At 32.7% G+C, this 9041-nt stretch overlaps 1 protein-coding gene and 1 pseudogene across 2 annotated transcripts in view; one reads left to right on the forward strand and one right to left on the reverse strand.

Annotated features, from left to right (window-relative positions):
* LOC145249442 (glutamate receptor ionotropic, kainate 2-like) overlaps nt 1–9041 on the forward strand; it is a 1370511-nt gene that overhangs the window by 491999 nt on the left and 869471 nt on the right. The gene's annotated exons all lie outside the window — the stretch shown is intronic.
* On the reverse strand, nt 7255–7418 carry LOC145249853 (U2 spliceosomal RNA; annotated as a pseudogene).

The following is a 9041-nucleotide window of genomic DNA, read 5'->3' on the forward strand; positions in this document are numbered from 1 at the left end:
GTGGAAAAAGGGTAAGAAAAATATCATAGAAACAGTTTCGCATCATAGTAAAAACTATAATACATATGCGCACACATATAACACACACACATACACACACATATGTGTATGTGTTATATTTGTGTGTTATATGTGTGTATGTGTGTGTGTGCATGTGCGTGTATATTTTAAGCTCCACCCCCTCTTTGGTTTGAGAACTGTCGTAAATAATCTTACTCACTACTTAATTGGCTGAAAAAATGCGAGGCTCGCTGTTTGCTTATAAATAAGATTTTGGAGTTTTCTCATGACATTGTACGTAGTGTCAAATGAGTTTGACGGCTATGGCAATGAAATTATGTAGAAAAGCACCGTTCAGTAGGAAACATAAGTAAAAAGAATAATGAAATATTGAAAGATTTCAATAATTTTCAATTATAAATATTTGTTTATCAACATAATGTGTCGAAGTTGGCATCGTTGTGTAAAGTTCTCAAACGTACGAGCTATTTCTCATCTTAAAGAGGAGAAAAAAGAAAAAAGAGAATATATACAACTACAGTGTATATGCGTTTATGTTAAAATCAGGTGGGGTCGAACATAGCAGTTTCTAAGTCAGGCATATCCTCACATATTTAGTCGGCATCTGTGTTAGTTATTGTTAAATATTATTACAACATTCATGAGTAATAATATTATTGTTAACAAAAATACCGATCGTTATTGAGCTTAAATTGTCAAGTGTTTACTAAGCCGCACTCTTAACTAACAATTTCTGGAGTTAAATGCGATCCACTGCTGTCAAAACATGTTATTCTAACATCCAACTCTAATTTTCTGAGTATTTTTCTGCGGATCGATAAAATTTATCGAAGCCAAGTGTTGATATCACAATTGTTCGATATAATTATAGGCTACTAATCGGGAGTAATCAGTTTTTTTTTCTTTAAAAAAACATATAGTCGTTAGAATTAAACATATGAGGAGGATTCAAGCAAGCAAGCAAGCAGGAAATGACGGTCACAGTCCTTTCCTACTCACTTACTTGTCTTTGACGATCGGGCGATATTATTTTAAAAAACAGAGTGCAGGTAAATTATATAGATATGTGTGTGTAATATATATATATATATATATATATATATATATATATATATATATATATAATGCTTGTGCTTGCGCATGGGCGTGGTTCAGATGCTAAGGAATGAGCGTGGCGAGTTGTATGTTTTGGTTTCGATTGTAGCTTATAGCACCTAATCGTATATATATATATATATATATATATATTTTTAGTTTTGGTGTTACTAATATGTAATAGATTCAATATAATAATCGAAATAATAAAAAAAATATATAAAAATTATCTCTATAATAAAAAATACGTAATCCATATGAATTTAAATATCATATTTAAGCGGATTTTACGACCATGATACCCCGGGTGGCTATTACTAATATATATATATATATATATAAACATCAATACTTATTTATGATACTAATAAATATGTGTGTGTGTATTTATTTATATTATTAACCACGGAGCACCTATATATCAACATAGCGACATCCATAGATATTCGCATTAAAAAGTGAATGTTTTAGTTGACAGATAAACTCATTAATCTTTAAAATAACCATATGATAAATAACACGTGATTTTCGCTCGCCATTCATTGGTCCAGTTGCGCTTCACCCTTTCTTCTCTGTCTGCTATCGTAAATCATTTGTTAAGACACTGATCTTGTCAGTAATTAGGAGTAATGGCGTACAACCTACGAATATTTAAAATGTTAAATTGTTGGCTTGGACAATTTTCAGCGCGTTCAAAATCGACCGCCGTTGTTTGGAAAGATGTCCACTGCAAACAATTTTATCGGACATCTTTGAATAAACACAGTCAAATAATTGAAGACCGAAAAGAGAATGGACAAGCCAGAAGTCCAGCCAAGTTTTAATCAGGCGTTTACAAAGTACCCATCTCCTCATTCCTGATTAACTTTAGTTTTCAAGATCATGATCTTAATCGTGAAATGCTTTTTATTAATGGCTTTATTTTGGACAGATTTTACGTTGAATTCCAGGAGTAATTTTTGGGCTTTATTGAAAACAAGCATCGTGATCCTGTGATTCCCGCGAGATTATTTTATTTATTTTTGCTGTTTTCTTTAGCTTTTCTAAGTGATATTTAGACACAATAATTTTCTTAAGGTTTCGTTTGGCTATTAATTATTAAATGACTCAATAGTTTTGCTTATTTGATGTTGTTTAATTCTATATTTTATAACATGGAAATGTATATAAATAGCCATAAAACTTGTAATAGTAAGGTTTGCAAGTCATTAATGGTTTTCTACTCCAGATTATTTTCCAATTCTACAAAGTCAAAATGTATTCCAATCTTTTTAGACGCTGATGAACAACGTATTAAATGGCTGGCCTTTTTTTTTTCAAATAAAACGAAATGAATTCTAAATGACTAAATATCGTTTATAAATTAATTTTAAAATGCGATTTTTTGCGATCCTCTGTTTAATTAAAACGGGGCACTTTTTCAATAAATATTAATATGCTTTAGAAAAATATGCTTTAGAAAAATATGCTTTAGAAAGTACCTTAATCTTCAAGAAATCGTCTAAGTGTATAAAAAGAAACATAATATTGAGTCCGTCTGTCATATATGGAAAAGAGACACTCCGTGTTGTCTTGTATTGACAAATATATGTATGTTGTGAAAATCGTGTTACTCCTTACATCAAATAGCTTCCTCCCATGTCTGGAGCGATTTCCAATAATGATATTCAGTTCTTGAGAAAGGCAAGTAAATAAGGATTAATAAAAGTGTTATTATAATAACACCTATATAAAAGGACCTTTTACACATAGAACGTAATGCATACGTTATGCAATTGAATTTCTACACACCTTGTATAGAGTTACCTCTTTGTTCCGAGTCCTATATAAGTTTCTTTACTTTGGTCTGTTTTATTTTTATTTGTGCCTTTTCAACGACGGGAAAGTAGACTTAATAAAAAAAATCGCCAACTTTGTAATCGAACAAAGGATTATCGATCTTCTTTATGCCACCTTCATAATGCTCATCGATGGATCAAAATATTGGTTTTCGTTGCATGAGTGATCGATCGGTCCGATAATCTATCATATGAACTCCACTTCTCGCTCTCTGTTCTGTTATCCTAAAGATAAAATATTTCACTTCCCAATGAACATGGGGCTGACAACGGATCGGGCTTATCAGAATAAGTTTGTGAGCCGTTGTTAGTTTCGTCGACCTTGTGGCGTCCTTTCCTCCTTAAAGGCAACTTAAAATTCATTTTTCTAACACCTACAAAAACGCAGAAAATGAAATGCATTCAAGCAATTCTAATTTTCTTTGCAACTGCATCGCGCATGTTTTACTTCGGTTTTTACTTCCGGTTCCGCTGCATAGAGATGTAAATACATTATAAACTGCCTCCAGAGATTGTAATGTAAGTTAGGAATTGGCATATAGAGTTGCGTCTTTAATGATAAGTTCTTTTATGATGCTATGTAGAGTCTACTCAATATTATTTACTTAGATATACAGTGATAGTAAAAACTGATAAAATAAATAAGCAAGAATAAACAGGTCGAACAAAAAGAAGAGAAATAATAACATTAAATAAAAATTTGAACGATAAAGTTGTAAGCTGAATTATTTGTAAAATAACGGTACTATTTTAAAGCAGTATAATAAAATATTTCTGATCCGAATATATATATATATATATATATAATTAAATTTTCACCCCAAACAAGGCACATTGCCACTTTGATGTAGGGAATACTATCGGGGACATAAGCTACATGAGTATTATGTAGGGAGTTGGGCAGCAAGATGACGGTTCACGTTACACTTGAACGTCTGCATGTCAGTACAGTAAGGAAAGCAGGGACCCGGAAGGGAATTCCAAAGTCTAGCGGTTCTAGGAAAGAAACTACTGGAGTAGGAGGCTGTCTTACATCTAGAGATCTTTACTGTGAAGGAGTGGGATTTAGCTGCTTGTCGGGTTTGTCGGGGGTATTTACGTTGAAGGGGCACACGTGCTTGCAGTTTGTCAGAGCATTCACCGTTAAAGTACTTGTAGAATTGGCAGAGCGATGCTACATTTCGTCGATGGGGCAGACGCTGAAGCTTAGATGACAGTGCAGGACCTATCAGGTTGACGACTCTGTTTATAACCTTGTCTAGGAATGAGAGACTAGTAGCAAATGCACCAGACATGACAACAATACTCCATACATGGGCGAACGGTGGTCTTATAGAGGTATAGGATACTTTCAGGCGTTAGTAGCTTTCTAGCGCGGTAGAGAGAACCTACCTTCTTCGTAGCGGTTCTGGCAATGCTCTCAATGTAATTGCTCCAACTCATGCTTTCTGTGAACGTTAGACCATGGAATTTAAAGGATGTAATTTCAGGTAAAGAGTCACTGGCCATTGCTATTGGTGGTAGAGAAGGTTTCTTGTAGTTATTGAAGGAAACAGGTTTAGTCTTGACAGCATTGAATGTGACCATCCATTTTTGTCCCCATTCCACTACAGATTGGAGGTCATTCTCTAGTGTATCTGCCATTTCTTTAGATATGTGTTCATTAGTTTTCCTATCGTGTCTTTTTAGAGAGTGGTGTCATCAGCATATATACCCATCTCACAGACAATTTTGTCAGACAGGTAATTTATGAATATTAGGAATAATAGAGGCCCCATGATAAACCCTTGAGCCACTCCCGCATTGATATCATATTGCTTGGATGTACGACCGTGGAGGACAACCTGGTGTTCTCTTATCTAAGAAGCATTTAATTATGCTAAGTATTCGTCCAGTGATACTGTATGAACTAATTTTCTTGAAGACCCTCATGCCATACCCTGTCAAAAGCCTTAGATATATCTAGAGCTACTGATCTACCCTCTCCTGCTTTGACCATTGAATGGTATATATATATATATATATATAAGAAAGATACATGCACACATATATGCATACATACATATGTATGTATGTGTGCATATATATATATATGAGATTCATGCATACATATATATATATATATATTGAGGGGATTAGACATAGTCGAAAGAGCAGAGTTTATTTTAATGTACTAGTAAATGTATTAATACTATTGAAAGAAAACAGTACTCGTTGTACTATAGGTATATAATTAGCTCGATAGGTATAGATATTCAAGAGCTATTTTAATATTCAGTAAAATGATTCATAATGTTAAATTAAGAATCAGTTTTACAAGCAAAACAAACAAAATTAATCAATTGCACGATCGTTTCAGAACCGACGTTTTTATTGAAGTATTTGATAAAATATTTTCTTTAAACAAAGTCGTCTCGTCTGCAAAATGGGGGGGGGGGGTTAAGACACCCAAATAAAGCATTTTTTCGAGTAAGGCAGATATTTCTTTTTCCGCTCGCTTTTAAAGCTTGTCATTTTTTTAGTCCCTCTATTCTTTGGCATTCAGCTAAATGTTCATTTAATAATATATATATTTCGCCAAATTTAAGGGTTGTTATGGATTTTTGTAACAGCCTGTCTTTAAAAATCTATCAAAATCAGGTAATTATCAATATAAATTTTTCACCGAATATTAAATAAAGAATGCCCTTTATATGGGTGTACTTTTTCACATCTGTTGTATAAATATATTTTTGGGGACTTCATGTCCCCTTCCTTATTTGTCTCTTGTGTGATCCCTTAAAATTCCAGCGATTCACTAAGCACACTCATTTTGTAGTAGTAGTAGGGTGAACTATTGTAGAAAATCAACAAATATAAAAATTACAGAGTGCTTTCGATATCGAAGATTAAAATACGACCTTTGAATGTGTTTAATTTTTTTTATCTTTTCCGTTTTTATGTGTGAGATCCGTTGAATATGTTATCAATAATTATTATCTTTCAGATGAGGATAAAAATGCTTTTATGAAAACACTTAATAGGTATACTTTTAAATCTTTAAAAATAAATTAAACTTTTTATTTTAGAATGTGTAAACTTTTCATGTACCATTACATAAAGAATTCTTTAAAGAATCGAACCAATGAATAAATAAACAAGGTGTGAAAATTATAAGTATTAATTGTATCTGCGTATACTTTTTTTTTCAAGATACAGTAGCCCGTTACGGTTTACAAAAAATTTGTATCTCCCTTTTTGTTAATTAACTATGAAGACCTGGATTTCCGTAGATGATGGTTGACACTCTAACAAGTTGCATGTCCCCAGAGGGTTACCAAAAACGGTCCTTTTAAGGGCCACCAAATTCTAATGAAAGTCTTTGTCAACTTGGTTTATGGAAAAGAGTGTGGCTCATTGGTTACTATTAATTAGAAAATAAGCAAAAAAAATGATTTTAATCATGAAATTAAAAGCTGACTAAAAGTGAAATATAATGTCCAAAATGTATGTTTGATGTTAAAATAGAAAAATTTAAAGCTTGATTGATCAATTATGAAAGAAATATTATAAAGCTTAAAAATAACACATTTCACCATAAATGGCGTTTATAATTATAATTCAATTAATTTTTAAAACAAGGCCGATAGCCATTAGTCGCGTGCTCTCGTGTAAAGAATGAATGAATGTAGGATTGACATGAAATTCTTAAAGATAAACTAAAATGACAAAAAAATTGGCTGAAATGACTTAAATAAATAAAAAGTAAATGACTTAGAATGACTTTAATGAACTTAAGGATGAATTGACTGATCTTAAGAATGACTTAAATGCTTAAAAATAACTGGAGTCCTTCAAAAACAACTTGAATGATCTGGTGGATGACTTGAATGGCTCTGAGACTGACTTGTTTAAAAATGGGTGATCATTTTACATTAAATTTATACAAAAAAGAGATCCCCCACTTTATATCACAAAGTTACAAACATACGTACAGCATGCAGTAAGAAAAGATACTACACTTTAATCTTGGTCAAAAGGCCAAGAAAAGGGTATTTATTTGCACAGGGCCGATTTTTAATGTGAGGAATGAAGGGGAAATCGGGATCAACTCTCCGGGGAGTAGGGGAGCTGGATAGTGACAATTGGTATGAAGGGTTGCCCCTTCATTGACCAAGGTCTTATATTTGGGGTTCCCCCCACATATGGTCTTTGCTTGCAATATCTGCCGAAACAGATGGTATTTATTTGCTCCCCCACCGAGCAAATTAGGCACAAGGCCGATTTTTAATGTGAGGAGTGAAGGGAGGGGGAAGGGGAAAAGGGGACCAGCTCCCGAGAGGTGGGAAATGGGAGCTGGTTAAAGGTCAGGCATGTGGGGTTGCCCCCACATCTGGTCTTTGCTAGTCATAGCTAGTCATAGCTTGCAGTATCTGCCGAAACAGATACTACACTTTGATCTTGGCCAAAAGGCCAAGAAAAGCTTAAAAAGCTAAGAACAGCATCTTTGATCTTAACAAAAAAGGCCAAGCACAAAAGAGTTACGGACAGACCGACCGACCGACCGACGGAGTGACTTATAGAGTCGCTTGCACATTCTAGTTTCGTGGTCTTATATAATGTGTAGATTATAAGCAGTTCTTTAAAGTCAACGTTCTTTAAAAACCAATATTTCATGAGACCGGATGTTGCAATCTTTAGCATAAGACGAAACAAATATGGTTTCGCGATTAAGCAGTTGCCTTATACAACCGATATAGTTTGAATTTATTAAAATTTGCTCCAATTTGTACCTCGTCTTATCTGACGGTCGCCTTATACGACGAAAACTACGGTCATTTGTGTAAACAGATGTTATCTTTAACGATGCTATTATTGAGTTTTTAACCATTTTACTCTTGTTATAGCCGCAGTTTTATGTGCATTTTATTAATTATTGTATGTAATATGTTATTAGGTAGGAAATGTAGTTTTATGAGATTAATTTCAAACGAAGATTGTTGATCATTATGTTCAAAGAGAAATAATTCCCTTTGCTACTATTTTTAGATTTATTGCTATAGTATGTATGGCCAATATATTCTGTGAACGTTTTATATCCACTTACTTAAAGAGCTCTGTCGTAAATGTTTTGTGGAAGTTATAACAGTTATCACTTATTCTTTTGCTTATAGATTTGGGAATATGTTTTATAATAGATTGTGAGTGAGTGGAAAATAGATGAATGTATATGGCCTTAGTATTGTCCTTTTCATATAATTTTTTCTATACAATTAGCTTTATGTATTGGACAATACTACTTAATAACTATATCGGCAATATTATAGATTTCCTTCACAGAAATATCATAAACAAGCGATGCATTATATAGCTGCCTTAGAGAGTTCCTTAGAAATTCGGAGTGCTTATACTTTTGGGTACCTATAACGAAGCACAATATATATATATATATGTGTGTGTGTATGTATGTAGTATGTATGTATTTTTCCCTATGGCATATTTCAGTAAATAAAATAGTCGTTTTTTGTCTAAAAATTTTATTTTCGATCCCTAACCCTAACCCAACTTCCGAATAACAGACTTCACTTCTGGCGGAAACTAGTTGGATTGGAAAAATAAGTTAACTGGTTTTGAACCATATATATATATATATATATATATATATATATTAGTTCGTCTATTATGCAAACATTATTGGTTACATATGTACATACATGTGTCAGTGAGATCCTAAATCAAAGAGACCACGTCACCAAAAAAAATGATGATATTTAGTCGATGAAGTGGTCTCTTTGAATAATGTTTGTATAATAAACCGACTATACACCTGCCAGAGGACTATTTAATAATCATTCGTGTTTTATTGGATAAAAATCAAGGAAACTAATCTGTACAACAATTTCACACACACACAAATATATATATATATATATATATATATAAATATATATATATATATATATATATATAACATAAAGTTATAAAATAATTCTCATTTGAGTATGTATTAATTCCTTCGTTGCATTTTTGTAAAATATTCGTTTGTTTTCAACAAAAAAAATGTTTGCTATGTTTAATATATTTGGGCATTAAACAGCAGTTTATATG

The sequence above is a fragment of the Euprymna scolopes genome, chromosome 28 (assembly GCF_053919585.1).
Source record: "Euprymna scolopes isolate OS-2025 chromosome 28, ASM5391958v1, whole genome shotgun sequence".
NCBI lineage: Eukaryota > Metazoa > Mollusca > Cephalopoda > Sepiida > Sepiolidae > Euprymna > Euprymna scolopes.